Raw genomic sequence first — 21,561 nt, 5'->3', positions numbered from 1 at the left:
ATAGAAGGAGGAGTGCTACCCACCTACCTAACTGCTCTTCTGTATTTCTTTAGTCTGTTCTGGAGGCAAGCAGGGAAGAAGTGTGCACAAAGGCGAAATCTTCAGTTGAGTCAATCAGGACATAGAAGGAGACTACTTGCAAAAGTATCAGGAAGTTCCTAATCTAAATGCCTAAGTATGCTAGATGCACACCTCCCCTGATTCCCCCTGTCGGATATTCATGTTCTGTTCAATCGTGCATGCTGCAGATCTTGCATAAACAGATACTCTTATGCTGAATCAGTTGTCTGGTCCCTCAAAGTGAGGATTGTGTAGTGTGCTCAGACTGGCAGGCACACTCCGAGGTCCCAGGCAGAGGCCTTTCACATCACCTACTACTCGATCTTTTCACTGGAGATGCCAGGGATTGAACCTGCGACCTTCTGCCTGCCAAGCTGATTCTCTACCACCAAGTCACAGCCCCTCCTTCCTTTTCAAGTTCCCAGCTTTGTTCTTCTTTGTGCTGGTCACACTCTTTCCTTTTCTCCCTCTGTTTTTTCATTCCTTCTCTCTTCCTTCAGACCTTGTGCATGCAGTTTCTCAACCAGCTCCATGATGTGCTAATGATGACTGGAGGGAAAACACAGGAGAAGCACTGGGGAGGCGAAGGAAGACTCTACTTCCTCAAGGCCTGGTCTTCTCTCCAAATGTAAATTGATCTCTAGCCTTCAAAGAGGAGTTCCTCTCTTTGGGGAGGAGAAAGTGGCTGCCTTGGAGGGTGGACTCTGTGGCATTAGATTCAGATGAGGTCCCTCCCATCCCCCAAACCAAACCTCCCCTGGATCCACCCCCCAAAACTCCAGATATTTCCCAACCCAGGGTTGGCAGCCCTAGTGGCCTCCTATGGCGTCTGGGTAGGAGCCATACTTTAAAGGGCGTCTGAGCAAGAACCTTGGCCACAGTTGTCTTCATGAGGGACTTGTATTTGCTTGGAGCTAGTTTAGCACAGTGCCTGCATCACTAGCAGAAAGGTTCTTCTCCCCCCGCCCCCACAGAGGCTCTCAGAAGGCGGCGGGTTTGCCTTCTCCTCTGCAGAGATACATCACCTGTGGTTACCTTGCACCAGGGGTAGTCAACCTGTGGTCCTCCAGATGTTCATGGACTACAATTCCCATGAGCCCCTGCCAGCAAACAATGGGAATTGTAGTCCATGAACATCTGGAGGACCACAGGTTGACTACCCCTGCCTTACACAACCCAGTTGGCTCACCGTTTGTATTTCTTCCACTAGCTGACAACCTTTGGGGGCTGATTCCACCAGCATATGCAGGGAATGTTTTCTATTGCACCCACCCCAAGCCCCCTGCATTGGTTTCCAGGATTTGTTAAAAATTGTTTTGAAACAAATGTGTCAGACTCCTTGAGGGTTCAGTTTGGGAGGGCAAAGGTGCACTAAGCAACTCAGTGATAAGGAGTCATGGGAGCCTGATCCTGGCCCACCCAGAGCACCGAAGGAGGAGAAGGGCAGTCCTCCCTGATCGCTCAGGATCGCAGGCCACAGACATTTCCATCGCCTCGTGCTTAGCTGATTCTCCGATGTGTTTTCTCCGTTATCCGCCCATGCCAGGCCTCCACCAGCATCCTTGGCAGAGGACGAAGAAAAGCAGCAGGCTAGCAGGCAGGGGGCTAATGGAGTCCACCGAGCTGCCTAAAGGTCAAGGTCATGATGAACTGCCGCAGGGGATGCAGACTGAGCTGTCAGCAGAGCACAGAGGGAGCCAGCAGCAGCAGCAGCAGGGACAGGGATCCTGTGTGATGCCAGGGCTCTACAGCTGCCTGCCAAAGAACTGAGGTCTACCACAGTCATACCTGTGATTTGCTAAAAGGAGGCCTGTTGGAGGGAATTTGCAAGCCATAAGTGGGAGAAATACCATCTCCGGAAATCATAAAGATCAGACCTCCATCTCAGCTCTTCATTAGGATCTTTTCTTCATTATATTCTTTGCGGCGCTGGCTGCTTGCTCGACACCTTATGCAAAAATAAAACAAGATGACCAGCTCTATGCCACCACCAGGTTGGAAACTCCTGGGCTGAATCTGCACAGAGTTTTTATTCCAATCCCAGGTCGATTCAATCCCTGCCATCTACACTGAATGCGATTTCCATTTTGATTTGGGGCGATTTAAATTTTCCCTGTGCAACAAGCATGATTGATCCAGAGTGACCCTACCTTTCCCCCACAATATCCTGGAGTGGATATAGGTAAAGGTAAAGGTATCCCCTGTGCAAGCACCGAGTCATGTCTGACCCTTGGGGTGACGCCCTCTAGCGTTTTCATGGCTGACTCAATACGGGGTGGTTTGCCAGTGCCTTCCCCAGTCATTACTGTTTACCCCCCAGCAAGCAGGGTACTCATAACCCTTGATATTTGAAAAATCACCTCCAGTAAGCATGCAACTCTCTGCTTCCCCCAAAATAACTTGCCGCCGCGCCTCCAATGCTGTACAAAAGCCATGATTGGCCAGGGCATCAGTTCAAAGGCTTCCTCGTTCCCAGGTTGCAAGGCTTCCCTAACTTCTCTCAGCAGAGATTTTCTTCTTGGATTTATTCCCCTTCCTCTGCTGTCTCTAATCCTCTCCCCTCCTCCCCCCCATTCAAGAAAAAAAAAAGAGGCTCCTGCTGTGCTTGGTACGCCCCCCCCCCCCCCCGCTTCTGAGCTTCCCCAACCGAGTGCTGAACACTTTTCTGTTTCAGTGGGGGGGGGGGGTAGAGGAAGACCCGAGTTCAGCAGGATCCACAACGGAATAAATAAAGTAAGTGCAGAATCAATACTGGACATGAAGATAAAGGAAGATAATGGAGGTGAATCACTGGCTGCGTAGTTGGTGCCGGCAGGAGAGATTTGGTTTCTGGGACCATGGGATAGGCTTTCTTGAGGAAGGCCTACTAGCACCTGATGGACTGCACTTATCGAAGCTGGGGAAGAATGTGTTTGGCAGGAACCTGGGGAGATTCATCAGGAGAGCTTTAAACTAAAGCCACTAGGGGAAGGAGACGATTAACATAGGGAGTGTATGGAAGGAAAACTATCGGAGGCAGCCCAACTGGCAAGGCCAGCTCATAGGGAACCAAAAGTAAAAGGATTCAGATGTCTTTATACTAATGCCCGAAGCATGGGCAATAAAAAGGAAGAGCTGGAACTTCTCATGATGATGGAAATATATGATCTAGTAGGCATCACAGAAACTTGGTGGAATGATTCTCATGACTGGAATGAAATGGTGGATGGATATGAACTGTTCAGAAAAAACAGAATAGATCGAAGAGGTGGAGGAGTGGCACTGTATGTGAGGAAAGGGCTTACCAGTCAGGAAATTCTAGTGAAGGAGAGCATATCTACAGTGGAAAGCATCTGGGTGAAAATAAGCAAGGGGAAAACAAACAGTGTGGTGGTTGGTGTCTGCTACCGACCGCCTGACCAACGAGAGGATGTGGATGCTGCACTTTGTGAGCAGCTTGAGAAAATATCCAAGCGTCAGGACCTTGTCATCATGGGTGATTTCAATTTCCCAGATGTGTGCTGGGAAACAAACTCTGTGAAGCGTCCTCAGTCACGCAACTTTCTGACCTGCCTGGCTGACAATTTCATTTATCAAATGGTAGATGAACCCACAAGAGGTTCAGCCATACTGGACTTAATACTGACCAAAAGGCAAGAGTTGGTGGATGAGGTGAAGGATTTGGGGACCCTAGGGGGAAGTGACCATGACCTCATAGAATTCCTTTTGAGATGGGGAGCCAAGGAAGCTTGTAGCCAGACGTGGATGTTGGATTTTCGTAGGGCAAACTTTAATAAACTCAGAGACATGATGAGTGTCATACCACGAACGAGAATGCTGGAAGGGAAGGGAGCATGTGAAGGGTGGGCGCTACTCAAACAAGAGCTATTGCATGCTCAATCAATGACTATCCCAGAAAGAGGAAAACACTGCAGGAGCTCTAAGAAGCCTATTTGGATGAACAGAGAACTTCAAGAGGAACTAAGAAAGAAAAGGGAAATGTTCAGTAAATGGAGGGAAGGACAGAGCTCTAAAGAAGAGTATTTACAGGTTACTAGGCACTGTAGATCAATCATGAGAAAGGCCAAAGCTGAGAGTGAGCTAAGATTGGCCAGGGAAGCCCGCAGTAACAAGAGAAGATTTTTCAATTATGTGAGGAGCAAACGTAAAGTAAAGGAGGCAATAGGCCCACTCTTGGGTGCGGATGGACAAACTCTAACGGAAGATGCAGAGAAAGCAGAAAGGCTCAGCACCTATTTTACATCTGTTTTTTCCCACAGGTCAAAGAGTTTAGGCACAACTAGAGATAGCAGTAGCCAAGAGCTAGTATCTGGGTGGCGGATTGACATGAACAGGGAGGTTGTCGAGAGGCATTTAGCTGCACTGGATGAGTTCAAATCCCCTGGGCTGTATGAAATGCACCCGAGAGTGCTCAGAGAACTTTCCGGAGAACTTGCACAACCCTTGTCCATCATCTTCGGCACCTCTTTAAGAACTGGAGATGTCCCGGAGGACTGGAAGAGAGCAAACGTTATTCCCATCTTCAAAAAAGGGAGGAGAGATGACCTGGAAAACTACAGACCAGTGAGTCTGACCTCTGTTGTGGGAAAGATAATGGAGCAGGCCGTGTGATGCAGCAGTAAAAAAGGCAAATGCCATTTTGGGCTGTATCAACAGGGGCATCACATCAAAATCACAAGATGTCATAGTCCCATTGTATACGGCACTGGTCAGACCACACCTGGAGTACTGTGTGCAGTTCTGGAGGCCTCACTTCAAGAAGGACGTAGATAAAATTGAAAGGGTACAGAGGAGAGTGACGAAGATGATCTGGGGCTAAGGGACCAAGCCCCATGAAGATAGGTTGAGGGACTTGGGAATGTTCAGCCTGGAGAAAAGGAGGTTGAGAGGGGACATGATAGCCCTCTTTAAGTATTTGAAAGGTTGTCACTTGGAGGAGGGCAGGATGCTGTTTCTGCTGGCTGCAGAGGAGAGGACGCGCAGTAATGGGTTTAAACTTCAAGTACAACGATATAGGCTAGATATCAGGAAAAAGTTTTTCACAGTCAGAGTAGTTCAGCAGTGGAATAGGCTGCCTAAGGAGGTGGTGAGCTCCCCCTCACTGGCAGTCTTCAAGCAAAGGTTGGACTTTTCTTGGATGCTTTAGGATGCTCTGGGCTAATCCTGCGTTGAGCAGGGGATTGGACTAGATGGCCTGTCTGGCCCCTTCCAACTCTATGATTCTATGATTTGGTGCTGGGACCTTGGGGAAGGTGGGCTACCCTCCAAAGCAGCCATTTTCTCCCGAGAGCCTGGAGTCTGGAGGTCTGTTGTAATTCCAAGGGATCTCCAGGCTTCACCTGGAGGTTGGGAACCCTAGGTCACAGTACATGATTTCTCAATTGCATCCTGACTCATGGGTCCCAGGCTCAAATGATGCTTATCATGTATTATTTTTATTTGGCCATTAGATATTCTGACTGAATCAAAATATGTTAATGCGTATATAAATATAGTTCTGAATGCACATATTCAGAAGCCACCTTAACGCTTGGAAATTTGTAGCTGAGGTTAATACAGGAGAGGACCTGAAAATGCATTGCTCCCCCTTGCCACAGCTCTAAAATCAGAAATATTTCTGCTCTCTTGCAATAATGAGACGAGGGTCAGGTAATAAAGGATTCAGGGAGTGCTAACTCTGGAAGTGGCGATCATACAAATCCACGCATCAGGCGGCCAGCCAAGGCAGCCCCCTGCAGCCGCGCTCCGTGCGACTGCCGGGGGCTGCCTGCCCTAGCACCCGCTGCATTAGTCGCAGTGCGCTTAATTACTAGTAAATACATAAAAATAAATAAAAGACAGATTTTGTTGTAATGATCCCACTTTGAAATACCACAGACCATCATCTGGACAATACAGTATAACATAAAAATTTTATTTTATTTTGCTTTATTTATCAATTTTAAAAATATTCTTCTCCTCTAAAATTATTTGTACCTTATTAAATCTAAGACCTGCTAGTTGATTTAAAGTAAGGACTAGCAGGAAAGATTGGGTGAAATAGCATTGCCATTTTGCACAGAAATTGAGGTTTCATGCAGATTTCTGCACGGTGGGAGTTTGTGATGGGGCTGTTTGCCCCGCTGCTTCCTGTCCCCCCATGAGGGATAGTTTTCAGCGGTGTACCCCATCTGCCCCAGATTTTTGCCTCAACATGAGGCAGCCGGGGCTGAAAGATTCCGGCTGAAAGATTCCACAAAAGTGCATTTGCATAAGAACACAATTCCACATTGTGAAAATCAAAACAAATGCCCCAGTCAGGTCTGCGTCACAGCAAAGTGCACCAAGCTAAGAGAGGCATTTTTGGTCTCTCCCAGGACACCATAGGAGGGGGAGGAGCTGGGTAGTTGTGAGTTCTTGCATTGTGCAGCGGGCTGGACTAGATGACCCTGGAGTTACCTTCCACCTCTATGATTCTGTGATTCCCCTTCTGCATGGGCCTGCACTTGCATAGGCCTCATTGGAGGCTTACAGAAAAGGGATCATGGAAATATCCACGTTCCCCTTGCTGCAGGGCAACAAAGGGCCTAAAGCGTGCCAGTCCAGGGACAAGGTTAGGCTGGCACCAATGTTGCATGGAAGTGGGGATTAGCCCCACAGTCATACAAGTGCTGTCCTGGCCTTTTCACCCACGTGGGAATGGGCAAAATGTAACTAATCCAGTTTTATTCCTTCAGCGATTAAATACAATAGCTTCAGCAGTGATTACATTGGCTGTGACTACAAAAAATTGAAATCCACTGAAGACGTTAGTTGGATTAGTGAGAATCCCATTGCTTTCAGTAAGACTCAGCCATGACCATACAGAGGCAACAAATGTCCATGACTAAATACTTTGTTTTTAAAGAAGCCTATTAGCACCTGTGTAAAAATGTAGCATTCCTTTCATGAATGAGAATAAAATTCCAAGTTGTATTTGATTGTTCACACACACACACCCCTCCCATACCAGCGGCATGGTCCCCCAGGGCAGTTTGTAACATTTTCAAAACAATATCTAGGTAAGAGATCCTAGACAATAAAAACATGTTTAACCAATTTCAGATGCAGATAGGGGTGGGGGGAACCAATAGTTAAAAAGTTTAGCAAAGTACACGCTGCTGTGGAGAAATGCATCTTATTTCAAGGCTTGGGCTTTTCACAGGGTTGTAAAGAGATTCCTTCCCCCCCCCCCCCACACACACACACCTTGTGAGGAGAAGTCTACCAACGGCTCGTGCAGGGATTCCCAACCAGGGGTCCACGGACTCCTGGGGTAAAGTGACCAGACCCAGGGAACCTAAAGCGGGACGCACCACCGCTGCCGGAAGAGCCTCTTGGGTGAGAGTCAAAGTGGGCGTTTCCTCCCCCCGAACAGAGGCGTCCTCCAGCCCCCCCCCCCCAAACACGTGCTTCTTCCTCACCAGGCCTCGCCGCGATGGGGGTCAGCAGACGCAGTGCCTCCGCCCCTCCTCCCCCCCCAGCAGCACCCTGCCCGCTTAGGCCGTAACCCCCCCCTCACACACACACACACCACCCATTTCAGCTGTGTCATTTCACAGGGGTCATTTCAGCTGTGTGGGTGATAATACTGCCTGGCCCTGGACGACGAAGCGGAGGAGGAAGTGGCAGTGCCGCTCCACCAAGGCCACGGCTGGCCAAGAACACGGGGCCCAGCGAGCAACGAAGGTAGAGGAGGGGGGCGGGAAAACACGGTGGATGGGGAGAAGCAGCGGGCACGAGCGGCACCCCCTCAGTTGGCAGCAATGGCGACTCCTTGTCTGCCTCCTCAGGCGCAGCGGCAGCGGCTCTTGCTGTCTCACACGGGGGGGAGCCTTTCGACAACAGCGGCAGCCCCGCCTGCACGGAACCTGCCTCCCCCCTCCCTGACTGGCCTCAAGAAGGGCGGCAGCAGCGGCAGGCCCTCCCTTCCCCAGGGTGGCGGTGGTGGTGGTGGCCCAGGAAGAGCCCAGCCCAGCCCAGGTGCCCGCGTGGGGGCCTCCTAAGCCAGGCCTTCCTGCTTGGCTGCCGTGCGACAAAAAAAAAAAAAAAATTTATTGGAATGCCGTAGGACAACAGGAAAATGCTGCGGGACATGGGGGAAATGCCCCCAAATGCGGGACTGTCCCGCCAAAAGCGGAATATCTGGTCACCTTATCCTGGGGGTCCGTGGGACCTCCAGAGGGGACTGCAGCCTTTCCACTCCTAGCTGAATGGACTAAGACACAAGCTAGGGAAAGGCTTTGCTCCACCCCCTACATGTCTTCTGTGCCTGGGGGAACATCTTTGTGGCAACTGCAGGAAGTGAACTTCAACCCACAAGGAACATAGGCAGAGAGATGAGAGAGAAGGGGTCTGTTTTTGCTGCATCCATACAGGAGGAGGAGAAAAATAACTGTGGAAAGAATAACAGTGTAATACGTTAGGCTGATGGAGAACTTGACCAGGGCTTCTTAACATTTCATACCCCCTTTCTCCCCAGTCTAGATTCTACTTACTGAACTTCACCGGCTTTATGTTCAGCAGTGGAATATGCTGCCTAAGGAGGTGGTGAGCTCCCCCTCACTGGCAGTCTTCAAGCAAAGGTTGGACACACACTTTTCTTGGATGCTTTAGGATGCTTAGGGCTGATCCTGCATTGAGCAGGGGGTTGGACTAGATGGCCTGTATGGCCCCTTCCCACTCTATGATTCTATGGTTCTATGAAGAGGGGGGAAAGCTTTTCTCTAGTTCCTTTTATCTGTTCTAATAACCTAAAAAGTACGTTCTATGAAAATGTCCAGCCGTGAAAAGAATTAAATTCTGCTCCACAGACATATTTTATTTTGTATGACCTTCAAAGGACCTTCTTTGTGGCCACATTTGTATGGGTTAATGTTCTTTTTACTGTCACCAACAAGGACTTTGGCCCCTGTGCCATGGACAGATGCACAGGCTGAAATCATATCATAGAAGAAGCAATAATGTGGAATTCAATCAACCATATAAAAATGAAATAGATTTATAACCATGTCCTGTGAGAGAAATGAAGGTCAGTTTTCAGCATGGAAGGCAGTGTTGACTAAACAAGTACGAGGTAAAATTATGTATACGCTACATTTCTAAAATGAATGAACATCTACTGCTCCAAGACCTCCTGGATATTGTGTGTGGCAGAAGATAAAGAAATGTTTTTATAGTCACCCTGAAATACCATATGAGAGAAAAAAGGTGAATTCAGTGTTATTGTAGAATTAACTGAATCCCCCATTAGAATGGGGGGAGATGTTAATGATGTTAAAAAATAATACCGATAATTAATTTAAAACTACTTCTGCAGAATATGCAGCCTAAGTAGTCTTGACTAATCCAAGCTTATCAGAACTTGAACACTAGACAGGGTTGGTCATGGTTAGTAGGACTTGGATGGATGACCAGGGCTGCTATGCAGAGGAAGGCCTCACTGTAAGGCCTCTCTGACCCATAATGCATGGCAGCAGCCACGCTGGACTATTGCCGAGTCCTGATGCCAGGGAGGGATGCCCCGCCACTCACCACGTATGCACAGGGGAGGGAATGGCTACACCGGGGCTGGGAAGTCGTGCGCTGCCTGGCGGTGGCGGCAGTGGGCAGGAGCAGGGGGCACAGGGCCCCCACCAAACAATGGCAGGGAGTGGCAAGCCCACCAAGATGGGGGTGGGAGAACGTCAGGCCAGCTTCGTGGCTCCACAAAGGTGATAGGGGTGTGTGGTGTCCTTGCAGGGACACCATAGGTCTGATTATGCACAGTGCTGGTCCGACCTAGCCCCAAAGGCACCCACGGCATTTCAGGGAACTCGGAAGACTCCACATTCCCTCACCACAGGCCATCTGAGGGCCTGAGTCAGACCAGGGCTGGGCAGTGCCTGGGATGGCAGCGACATCGGGCATAATCAGAGATTACCCCCACAGCCCTGTCGCCTCCAGCCTGTGCATCCCGCCCCACGCATAATGGGTCTCTGTGGACCTCTTGCCTTGAGAAGTCCATTTGAGTGTTTGCTGTAAGTCAGCTGGGACATGACAGCACTTAATGTTTGTTAGTTGCAGCAGAATAAAGTTCTCTGTAAACACCCAGTCCTAAGTGAAATAAAATCTATTCAGACACCCCATGAATGTAAAAGGCCTGAACTGAGGGATAAATTCATTATTAAGGAATTCAGGATTTTGCTACACACATTAAATAGCACTTTGCAGAATGAAAGAAAATAATGCTAGATTGTTTAATTTACCTTCCTTGTGAAGCTCGATCAGGTTAATGAAAACCAGCAAACACCCACAAATCTCTTCAGATCCAAAAGTGTTGCCTATTTTCTTCAAGGATTTTCCAGTTCTTTAGCTGGTTGTTTGTCATGCAGTTCCTCAGGAAATGACCACCTGTCAAAGAACTGGGACTCCACCCACTCAGGGCAATGCCTGCAGAATGCAATCCTGCATATCTGAAGGGTTTTCAATTGTTTATTTTTCCTGGTAACAGCAAAACTGAAGAGCCTTCTTCTACTTTGCTGTTAAGAGGTCTTTGAAGTTCCTGCCGCCAAAAATCTGACAGTGGAAGCTATTCCTTTTGAGATGGGGGGGGGGGGTAAGGAAGCTTGTAGCCAGACGCGGACGTTGGATTTTTGTAGGGCAAACATTAATAAACACAGAGACATGATGAGTGTCATACCATGGACGAGAATGCTGGAAGGGAAGGGAGCATGTGAAGGGTGGGCACGACTCAAACAAGAGCCATTGCATGCTCAATCAATTTGGTAGATGTTGTTTACTTGGATTTTAGTAAAGATTTTTATAAGGTTCCCCATAATGTTCTGATGGATAAATCGAAGGACTGCAATCTGGATTTTCAGATAGTTAGGTGGATAGGGAATTGGTTAGAGTAGCGATCCCCAACCTGTGGGCTGCGGACCACATGTGGTCCGTAGACTAATTGGAGGTGGGCCGCAAAGGACGCCCCCCCCCGGCCCTTTACTTCATCCCTCCCGGCCCTTTACAACACACTTCAGGTGTCGTTGTCTCCCATCACTCTTTCTGGGATAGTCATTATAGAATCATAAAATCATAGAATCATAGAGTTGGAAGGGGCCATACAGGCCTCACTTCAAGGATGTAGATAAAATTGAAAGGGTACAGAGGAGAGCAATGAGGATGATCTGTGGCCAAAGGACCAAGCCCTATGAAGATAGGTTGAGGGACTTGGGAATGTTCAGCCTGGAGAAAAGGAGGTTGAGAGGGGACATGATAGCCCTCTTTAAGTATTTGAAAGGTTGTCATTTGGAGGAGGGCAGGATGCTGTTCCCATTGGCTGCAGAGGAAAGGACGAGCTGTAATGGGTTTAAACTACAAGTACAACGATATAAGCTAGATATCAGGAAAACATTTTTCACAGTCGAAACAAGCTCACTTTGTCCATTGCGCAGGGATGCCCTCAGCGGTGAAGCTTACTTCTCTGTTTGTCACCCACGTATATCGACTGCACGGGATCCCTAGTAGACTGCTCACGGATCGGGGCCTGCAGTTTGTTGCCAAGTTCTGGCGGGAGCTGTTGAAGCTCCTGGGTGTGGAGCAAGCGCTCACATCAGGCTACCACCCCGAGACACATGGGCAGACGGAAAGGGTGAACCAGATTTTGGAACAGTATCTCCGCTGTTTCATCAACCACCAGCAAAATGATTGGGTCTCTTTAATCCCGCTGGCCAAGTTTGCCTATAACAATGGGGTGCATGCATCCACAGGGGTTTCCCCTTTCAAAGCTATCTATGGGGTGGATTTGACAGCAGTGCCTACTTGGGAAATCACATAGAATCATAGAAACATAGAGTTGGAAGGGGCCATACAGGCCATCTAGTCCAACCCCCTGCTCAACGCAGGATTAGCCCTAAGCATCCTAAAGCATCCAAGAAAAGTGCGTATTCAAACTTTGCTTGAAGACTGCCAGTGAGGGGGAGCTCAACACCTCCTTAGGCAGCCTATTCCACTGCTGAACTACTCTGACTGTGAAATTTTTTCCTGATATCTAGCCTATATCGTTGTACTATATCGTTGTCCCTCAACCTATCTTCATAGGGCTTGGTCCCTTGGCCTCAGATCATCTTCGGCGCTCTCCTCTGTACCCTTTCAATTTTATCTACGTCCTTCTTGAAGTGAGGCCTCCAGAACTGCACATAGTACTCCAGGTGTGGTCTGACCAGTGCCGTATACAATGGGACTATGACATTTGTGATTTTGATGTGATGCCCCTGTTGATACAGCCCAAAATGGCATTTGCCTTTTTTACCGCTGCATCACACTGCCTGCTCATGTTTAGTTTAAAATCCGCAAGTACCCCAAGGTCTCGTTCACACACAGTGATATCTAGAAGCGTATCCTCCATCCAGTAGGCATGCTTTTTATTTTTCTGACCCAGATGCAGAACTTTACACTTATCTTTATTAAATGGCATCTTGTTCTGATTTGCCCATTTTTCCATTGTGTTCAGATCTCGTTGAACTCTGTCTCTATCTTCCGGAGTATTTGCCAGTCCTCCCAATTTGGTGTCATCTGCAAACTTGATGAGTAGTCCCTCCACCCCCTCATCTAGATCATTAATAAATATGTTAAAAAGTACCGGGCCGAGCACCGAGCCCTGAGGTACCCCGCTACTCACCTTCCTCCAGTCTGGTGAAATACCATTGACAACAACTCTTTGAGTGCGGTTCTCTAACCAATTCCCTATCCACTTAACTATCTGAAAATCCAGATTGCAGTCCTTCAACTTATCCATCAGAACATCATGGGGAACCTTATCAAAAGCGTTACTAATTCCAAGTAAATGACATCAACCGAATTTCCCCGATCCAGCAAGCCTGTTACTTGGTCAAAAAAGGAAACCAGGTTGGTCTGGCAGGACCTGTTGGAGACAAATCCATGCTGACTTCCTTGGATCACTAAATTGTCCTCCAGATGTCTGCAGATCGCTCCCTTTAATATCTGCTCCATTATCTTCCCCACAACAGAGGTCAGACTCACTGGTCTGTAGTTTTCCAGGTCATCCTTCCTCCCTTTTTTGAAGATCGGAATAACGTTTGCTCTCTTCCAGTCCTCTGGGTCATCTCCAGTCCTTAAAGAGGTCCCGAAGATGATGGACAAGGGCTGTGCAAGTTCTCTGGAAAGTTCTTTGAGCACTCTCGGGTGCATTTCATCCGGACCAGGGGATTTGAACTCATCCAGTGCAGCTAAATGCCTCTTGACAACCTCTCTAACCATGTTAACCTGCCACCCAGACACTTTGGCTACGGCCATCTCTAGATGTGCCTAAACACTTTGACCTGTGGGAAAAAACAGATGTAAAATAAGCCTTTCTGCTTTCTCTGCATCTTCCGTTAAGAGTTTGTTCATCCGCACCCAGCAGTGGGCCTATTGCCTCCTTTACTTTACGTTTGCTCCTCACATAACTGAAAAATCTTTTCTTGTTACTGCGGGCTTCCCTGGGCAATCTTAGCTCACTCTCAGCTTTGGCCTTTCTCATGATTGATCTACAGTGCCTAGTAACCTGTAGGTACTCTTCTTTAGAGCTCTGTCCTTCCCTCCATTTCCTGAACATTTTCCTTTTCTTTCTTAGTTCCTCTTGAAGTTCTCTGTTCATCCAAATAGGCTTTTTAGAGCTCCTGCAGTGTTTTTGTCTTTCTGGGATAGTCATTGATTGAGCATGCAATAGCTCTTGTTTGAGTAGCGCCCACCCTTCACATGCTCCCTTCCCTTCCAGCATTCTCGTCCATGGTATGACACTCATCATGAGTTTAATAAACTCAAAGTTTGCCCTATGAAAATCCAACATCCGCGTCTGGCTACAAGCTTCCTTGGCTCCCCATCTCAAAAGGAATTCTATGAGGACATGGTCACTTCCCCCTAGGGTCCCCACCTCCTCCACCTCATCCACCATTAAAGCTTTCTTTCCATAGAAGTTTTGTTGTGAGTTTTGTCAGCGCTTGACACAGAGTAGTTCAGCAGTGGAATAAGCTGCCTAAGGAGGTGGTGAGCTCCCCCTCACTGGCAGTCTTCAAGCAAAGGTTGGATACACACTTTTCTTGGATGCTTTGGGCTGATCCTGCGTTATGCAGGGAATTGGACTAGATGGCTTGTATGGCCCCTTCCAACTCTGATTCTATCATCAACTGCTGTGTGAAAAAATCACGAAATGTGAGAAGCAGACAGTTTTCCTTTGTATATTAACTAAAAAAGATTAGTTGTCTTTTGCTTAAAAAATTAAAATATTTGGAAGGATAATTATTCTCATTAGCAAAGTTTAAAGTAATTTTAATTGGAGACTGGGAAAACTACCCTGTCACAAGTCACTGTTACATATTTTGGAATGTAAACAAAAATATATTGCTTTTCATTGGCAGGCAGCCGCTGAGCTAAATAATTCTGTTTACTCACATACTCAGTAGCAGCTGAAGGTATTACAGATGGAGAAAAAGATACTTTCCAAAACATCTGAAAAACCAAGTATGGACACATTTCAGAATTTTTTGATAGAAATGGACCAGAAATTGGATCAGCTACTATGTATATTGGATTTGTTGTTGTTGTTAGTTACAAAGTCGTGGCCGGCCCATCACGACCCAATGGACAATGATCCTCCAGGCCTTCCTGTCCTCTACCATTCCCCGGAGTCCATTTAAGTTTGCACCGACTGCTTCAGTGACTCCATCTAGCCACCTCTGTCGTCCCCTTTTTCTTTTGCCCCCAGCATTTTGCTCTTCTCCAGGGAGTCCTTCTTTCTGAAGAGGTGGCCCAAGTATTTGAGTTTCATCTTCAGGATCTGCCCTTCTAAAGAGCAGTCAGGGCTTATCTCCTCTAGGACTGACTGGTAAATTGGATACTCGTATTCAATTAATAATAAATAATAATCTCCAGTGTTTAGAAGAATCTTTTAAAAATATTCAACTTAAAGTCAAAGACAATATTAAGAAACTGGAGAGCTCTATAAATAATTTTTAGAGGAAATTAAACTGATTAAAAGATAAAAAATGAATAGTATAAATAAAGATGGTGGAGGCCAACATACAGTTTGAATCAAGCCTGAACAACTTGGCTCTTTTGGAGCTTAAACATAAGGAACATTTCCTGAGACGAAGAAATATTACAGGTATAAAGGGAGAACAAAGACAAACAATGACAAAGCATGTTTCAGGCACTTGCAGATCTCCTTAACTTCCAAAAAAAGATATGCAAATAGAAGTGGATTCTGTCCACAGAGAAAATTCTAGTTATGCAACAATGAAGAACACTCCAAGGGATAGTTTGGTCTACTTTGTGAAGAAATCTTCTAGAGACAGAATCCTACAACAATTTTCCAAGACAAAACTTAAGATTGATAGTAAAGAAGTGATAATTTTGAGGGAAAGAAAAAAATGTCTTCCTGATAAACTCAAACAGAATCATATTTCAATGGGAGAAATTAGGAGTCATCTTTGCATTCCAAGAATAGAGATTCAAACTTAATTAATTCTCCCAAGCGAATGAATTCATTGTAAGATATAAAACAGCATGGGAAGTTTTAGAAGTCCCACAACCATCACATGTTGGCAACATATGCCAGCTTCAAAGAAAGATAAATGGAAAAGCAATAAGAATGGGAAAAGAGATTTTGTCTCTACTCTGAATATGAACATTTTGGATGTGGGATATAAATGGATTTAAACCGCCATTGAAAAAGAGAGAAAGTGAGAACATTTGGTTGGCCTTCAAAGGATAATTAATTGGAAAACAGACATGGTATTTTATGGTGATCGGTAATAATGGTTCTGAGAAAATTATTTAAGTTTGTGAAGTTTGTAGTTCTTAGATCTCATTGAAATTATTATTTTGGTTAGAGAAAATTTAACATCTACTATGATATACTGGAATTTTTTTGCTGATTTTTCTTTTGTTAGGGGGAAATAGTTTGAAAATCTGTAGATTTGAAGATTGTAGGTTTTTGAGTTTATATAATAATAAAGAAGAGCCTAATGCTGGGAGAGATCGAGGGCAAAAGAAGAAGGGGACGACAGAGAATGAGGTGGATGGATGGAGTCACTGAAGCAGTAGGTGCAAACTTAAATGGACTCCGGGGAATGGTAGAGGACAGGAAGGCCTGGAGGATCATTGTCCATGGGGTCGCGATGGGTCGGACACGACTTCGCACATAACAACAACAATAATAAAAAGGGTCTAATGATTAGTTGATGACATTTAAAATGGTTATAGATGAGATAAAATAATAATGTAACAATATTCCGAGTAATATAACTACAAGTTCTTTTTCTTTTATTCTTGTTTTCTCTATTGTATCCTATAACCAAAAAACATTAAAAATTGCATTAAAAAAAGACATGAGGATATTACTTTCCATGAGGCACTTAGCAAAGGAATGCAACATTTTGCTACTTTCCTTTGATTATGCTCTATTTCCTGGGAGAAAATCAGGAATTGGGTAACTGCAACACCCACTTTATTTCTCTTTGAGCCTCAGGAAGGTGAAGGTTCTATCAGGCCAATTCTGCACGGTGGCTATTCCGGGCCACCAACAGTGTGTTGCTGCATGCTCCGCAGCTGTCTGTGTTTGGGACACTAGTGTCCCACTGAAATATGTCTCCCTGGGAAACAAAACAAATTATTCAAATCAAGTTGGAAGTTTATTCAAAATATGAGGATGCTTTTATAAAGAAAGAAAAAATAAAGAAAACACAATCTTTGAAACAATCAATGTCTGACTAGTAAAGGCTGGTTTAGAGGAAATACTAAATGGTTACTCTCGTTGGTTTTTCCAATAATTTGGTTGTTCAAATTTTGTATATTTGCTTGTCTTTTGGTTACCTGAAACACTCTACATTTGTCATCTGTTTGACATTTTTACCAATATATGCCAATTATCTACAGAAAGTAGAATGTGATCTTATATGTGTATTTCCAAGTTCTTGGATTAGGCCTACCATTTCTCTTTTATCCCTTTGTTTGTATCACAGACCGAGATATCATGTAGCATTTGGCGCACATTTTCAGATAGAGATGGCGGCCTCCAGGTGGGACTTGAGGATCCCTTAGAATTACTACTCCAGTCTACAGAGACCTCTGGAGCAAATGGATGTTTTGGAGGGTAGACTATATGGCATTACACCCCATGAAGATCCTTGTCCTCCCCAGGAGTTTCATAACTTGGATCTGGCAACCCTCCCCCCTCCCTTCAGTTGATCAGCCAGGACCCACCTGGACATTAGTGAGGACTGGGAGGGGGTAGGATTCCTGATCCAGCTTCGGAAATTCCCTGTACTTGTGGAGTACAGGGACCTCAGTGGTCTACATTGCCAGAGAGTCCACCCTCCAAAACATCCATTTTCTCCAGGGAAACTGATCTCTGTATTTTGGAAATTAGCTCACCACCAGATTGGAAAACATGGCGGCCGTGCCGGACGCAGGAGTTTAGAGCTCCACCCAGCACCACTGGTTATGAGTGCCTGGAAACTACCAGGCACTCTCCCCCTGGCAATTTTTTGGGGACTGGGGTTAGTTTCCCCCCCTTTTCCCTTTCGCGGAGTTGGCTTGGCAGCAACGTCAAGGAGGCAGTGGCGCAAAGAAGGAGATAACAGCAGTCTAGCACACCAATTACATCACCGAGCTCGCGTCAGAGGCCACCCCAGCGTGAGTCAGCTGTGCTGGGGAAAGGGGACCGATGCGAGCCTTGGGGGGCGATTCGAGCTAGTGCCAGACTGCAGCACAGGGTCCCAGGATGGTACGGGGCCCTGCAAAAGATCTTCTCTCTGCCTGTTGGGCTGCGCGCCCCTTTCCCTAACTTGGAGCACTCAGAGTATCCCCCCCCCATCCAGCTGCAGCGGGGGAGAAGAGGAAAATCGGCGCTTGCTGGGAGAGGAGGGTAACACGACGAAAGAACTACTTGCGGCAGGTCTCTCTGGGCTCCGGCTTGGTTCCTAGCTGGCGCAGCGGCAGAATGAGGCGGCGGCGGAGCATTTTGGAGTCTGGGGAGCCTGCTGTAAGAGTCGGGGGTCGTGCCTCAGTCTTTGGACCAGCGCGGGAACGGGAGGAGGCTCCCTGGCGGAGTTCTGCTTGCCCAGGGCCCTGTGCGGTCGTTAAGGAGATCCCTCACCGGTTTAAGTGTGACCTGGAAGACGGGAAAGCCTTTGGTGCTTTCACTTTAAGAGCGAAGCCAAGACTGGAGGAGAGGAGAATTTGGTCCCCAGACTGCCACCGGAATATCTCCAAGAGCTTCATCTCTGGGTTTAGCTTTGCCCTCTTGGTTTCCACCCAGTAGCTCTGGCCAGAACATCATTTGGACCTGCTCCTTTCTTATTGCTGTCAATACTGACTTGCTGTGGATGGAAGGATGATTTTTGAGATCTTCACCAAGAGAGGCTTGAGATTAGGTTAGGTCAGTTAAGTAGAGAGGATCGGCTGGAGGACAGAGAGAACCCCTGAGATAGGCGGGATCTAGCCCTGCGATCAGACCCCTCTCACTAGCTGCTAGAATTGGTGGGTGGGGGGAGGTGGGGTTGGGCGGGTGATAGTGTAAGTGGGCTGGGCGGGCTAGGGTGGGATGTAGTTGTAGGGAGAAGGACCTAGCTTAGGTGTATTAGTGCCCTCTCTTGGGGGGGTAGGTGGGAGGAATTATGGAGGGGGAGTTCTGGTCAGGGGGGGAGCATATAGAGGGGCCGGGATCCCGACGATCATGGGCCAGGGGCGCTATGGCTGGGGGAGGAGGTTGGACAAGAGAAGGGTTGGGAGCACTGGTGTCCCGTATAGGGCCCGGCCGTGGAAACACAACCGGCACTCTGGGTGTGCTCAATTCCCTTCTAACCTCCGTCCCATCCCCAGGGATGTGAGGGTGGAGGCTAAGGGGAAAGTGGGTCCGACATTGGTCTTGTGCAATGCAAGGTCGATCAAGACCAAGGCTGCGACTCTGCAACACTTCTTTGCGGAGTCGAAGGCTGACCTTGCTTGCACAACGGAGACCTGGCTGAGAGATGGAGAGGAGGTGGCCTTGAGAGAACTGGCCCTAGCAGGTTACTCCGTTCTTCACCAATCCCGGACCCACAAGAGAGGAGGGGGGGTGGCAATCTTGGTCTGGGAGGCTTTTTCCTACAGGGCTCTCCCGGGGCCGGAAATCAGTGGGGTGGAGTGTGTCGGTATTGAGTTGGGCTCGGTCGAGAGCTTGGCTATCTGGCTGGTATATCGCCTGCCCAACACCCCGCCAGATGCCCTGCCCCACCTGCTGGAGGCGGCCGCCTGGGCGTTGCAGTTCCCCAGGCTTCTAATCCTGGGAGACTTCAACGTCCATGCGGACGCGCTTTCTTCAGGACTTGGCAAGGACCTGGTGTCATCCATGGCGACTCTGGGGCTTTCGCAATTTGTTGCTGGGCCCACCCATTACACCGGCCACACGCTCAACTTGATTTTTGGCGCCGGGATAGAGGTGGATCTGGATACAGCTTTGGCTGTGCCGTGGTCAGACCACTATGTGTTGCGGGCCCAGCTCGAGATTCCGCCCCCTCCCCAGGTGGGCGGCGGGCGTATTTTTGCCCACCCGCGGAGACTCATGGATCCACTCGGTTTCCAGAATGCTCTGTGTGACCTGATGCCTCCTGGCGACTCACTTGTGGCCATGGTGCGGGACTGGCAGTCCCGCCTGATGGCCGCCATAGATTAGATCATCCCTAAACGTCCTCTCTGTCCTCAACTCAAACGGGCCCCCTGGTACACGGGGGTGCTCCGGGAGAAGAAAAGGGAAGTGAGACAACTGGAGCGAGTGTGGCGGAAGACTCGTGATGAGGCTACAAGAACATCTTATCGCACCTTATGAGGGCGTATGAGATGGCGGTGAAACACATTGCTTCTTTAGTGTGTTATTTTTGACTATACCAGGCATGGCAGCACCCCTGATGAAGCCTACGGGTTCTCCTCACAGGAGCGTATTATAATCTTTTCTCTACAGATGTTGACTGCCATAAATATTCTGAAAGTCTCAATTGCAAATATGCCCAAATGCACAATAGATTTGCATTTGGGAGGGCTCTGTCGGTGTAAAATTGTCAATAAACCTTTCTTAATCTTTCTATCCCTTTGATCCACTCCAGGCCCTCAGAATCAGATTTTCCTTCTCCTATAATATCTTTAAAGAACACTTAAAGAGACGCAGAATTAAGGAGGGCAAAAGGAAGAAAGAAGTGTCCAGAAAAGATGAAAATACATTATATTACTATTATTACTATTATTATTATTGCTATTAATTACATAACCTTTACATATTTAAAAATTACCTGTAAATTAATGGTTCCTTGCATATGGTTCCCCTGCCATTTCCTGTAAATCTGCAGAGTTCCTATCTACAGTTATTGTTCTTATTGTTATTGTTCTAGTTGTTACTATTGGTATTGTTGTTATTGGTATTATTATGGTTCTCATTACTGTTATTGCTGTTGGTACTGTTGGTATTATCGTTATTGTTACTCTTGTTTTTGTTATTATTAACTGCCACTCCCCAACCAGCTGGCTCATGGCAGTTTACGTCAAAATTATTTTCCTTTCCCTTCCTAAACCATGGCCATTAAGAGGAAGACCTGACAAAAACACAACCTGTGCCTCCAAGTTCTTTCCCTTCTTTCCCAGAGCCACATTGTCTCTTTCAATATGTTCCATGCTGCACTGAGCAGTATTATATCCGCTCAGTGAACGGTATCAGGACAGACCAGAGTTCCATCCAGTCCCGGCTCTCCCACCCACCCAGCCAGCCCAGCCAGGGCAATCTGGAGACATGGCTGCCAGTCTGCTCCTGACCACCGCAGGGAGAGGAGGTCAGCAGGGCTGCCAAGGGGTATGGGAACACAGGCTGTGCCAGCCCTTTTCGCCCCAAGGCTGTCCTAACTGCCATGTCCAACTGCAAATGGCCTCAGAGCCCTGACAGAGCTGGCAGGAGGCTGCAGAGTGCTCTCCCTCCCCCCCCCCCTTCAGGCATGCTGCGAAGGAGCCTCTGACAGGCCCTGACCGAGGGGAGGGAGGCCTTTCCAAGAGCAACGCAGGGGAGCCTGAGGGCCTTCCTTTTGAGGGGGGGGCTTTCCCCTTCTGCCAAACAGTTGGCTGACAGGGAGGCCACAGAAAAGCCCCTTCTCACTTAAAGTACTGCTCTGGCCAAGCCATGTGTCTTTCTTCTTTGCAACTCTGCAGATTTGAGGCCACTGCACAGCGTTATTCTGCAGATGAAACTGTTTTTTTGTCTCCTGTTTCATCTGCACAACAACCCTGTGCAGTAGGCCTCAAGTCTTTCACTTCAACAACAACAACCTGTGCGGGAGGCCTTAAATGGTTCTTCTCTACCACAACCCTCTCCAAAGTAGCCCTTTCTGCCTGGGGAGCTGATCTTTATACTCTGCAGGTGAGCTGTAATTCCAGGAGCTCTCCAGGTCCCACCTGGAGGTTGGCTACCCCTGGGTTGGAAATATT

The sequence above is a fragment of the Paroedura picta genome, chromosome 10 (assembly GCF_049243985.1).
Source record: "Paroedura picta isolate Pp20150507F chromosome 10, Ppicta_v3.0, whole genome shotgun sequence".
NCBI lineage: Eukaryota > Metazoa > Chordata > Lepidosauria > Squamata > Gekkonidae > Paroedura > Paroedura picta.
The sequence above is the reverse complement of the archived record's forward strand: the minus strand, read 5'-3'. Positions refer to the sequence as shown.